General features: G+C 37.8%; 1 pseudogene; it reads left to right on the top strand.

Annotated features, from left to right (window-relative positions):
* The first annotated feature begins 833 nt into the window (after nt 1–833).
* LOC111725355 lies at nt 834–1,055 on the top strand (annotated as a pseudogene).
* Nucleotides 1,056–1,427: the final 372 nt, after the last annotated feature.

The raw sequence follows: 1,427 nt of genomic DNA on the forward strand, positions 1-1,427 counted from the left end.
TGGGAGTACAGGCATGTGCCACCATCTCAGCTAGTTCTCGAATTTTTGAAAAAACATTTTAGAGATGGCATCTTGATAGGTTACCTAGGCTGATTTCTAACTCCTGGCTTCAAGCCATCCTCCTACCTCAACCTCCCAAATATCCGGGATTACAGATGCAATCCATTGGACCCAGCTAGCTCTCTAATTTTGAATGTCGTTTGGATATACTGGTCCCTCACCACTTTCCACTTGCCACAGTTTAAGATGGAAGACTGTAGAGAAACAATGACTTAACAGTAGGAAGGAAATCAGATTCAAAGCAAAGGAGAGCGCATACCTGCTGACACAAAGATCAATAAAATTTCTGGTATTAAGTTTTGACTTCTAAGTTTCACAGCTATTGAAGGAACGATGATCAGCTATGCTGTGCTTATTATTGGAAATGATTAGTACAGAGGAGAAGGTCAAGCAAGTATCCTTCAGGGAAATGGAGTCTTCTCTAAATCTACATTGTCCAAAATATCAGTCATTTACATATCTCCCTCATGTTTTTCTGTATTTCTATGCCACATGTACTTTTAATGAATTTTTTTAAAAGCCTAACAAAAATTATTTCCTAAGGAAGAATATATCTCACTCCTTTAAGTGTTTGTTATTTTCCCTAATATACTCTTTTTTTTTTTGACACAAAGTCTCACTTTGTTGCCCTCAGTAGAGTGCCACGGCATCACAGCTCACAGCAACCTCCAGCTCTTTGGCTTAGGCAATTTTCTTGCCTCAGCCCCCTCAGTAGCTCCCTAATATACTCTTAAAAATACATAGATCATCTTTGATCTGATGGAGTAGTTGCCATGATCAAAGCTTACCCTCCTGAGCTGAAAAAAATTATAGACAAGAAGTTACCATGGACATTAAATGGTGGCAGACATGTCCAAGGAATATTGCAAGGATTTGATACCCTTATGAATCTTGTGATAGATGAATGTATGGAGATGTCAACCAGTGGGCAACAGAACAATATTGGAATGGTCGTAATACAAGGAAATAGTGTCATCTTAGAAGCCTTGGAATGACTATAAATATAATTATGGTGGTTTAGCAGAGAAATCCATGTTCCCTCTCCAATGAGCCTGTTTTCCTATGATGTCAGAATTGGGTCTTATACATTTTCATGTTCAACTTTTTGTTAAATAAACAAACTTCTGTAAAAAAAATACATAATCGCTAAAGTAGAAGATGTTCATTCACTATCCATCTGGTCATCTTATATGCTATGTATTTAATAAGATTATGAGTCCATAATATGAGCAGTCTATGTTTACCACCCGTTGGGATACTCTGCATTCCTTGTTTGATGAATCCCTTATAGATTCCACTAAGGCATGTCTACATTGACAGAGATCCTAGGTATCACCTGGCCAACTCCCTTTAAAGATTCCACCTCC

The sequence above is a fragment of the Otolemur garnettii genome, unplaced genomic scaffold (genome assembly GCF_000181295.1).
Source record: "Otolemur garnettii isolate 467f Iridium unplaced genomic scaffold, OtoGar3 scaffold00001, whole genome shotgun sequence".
NCBI lineage: Eukaryota > Metazoa > Chordata > Mammalia > Primates > Galagidae > Otolemur > Otolemur garnettii.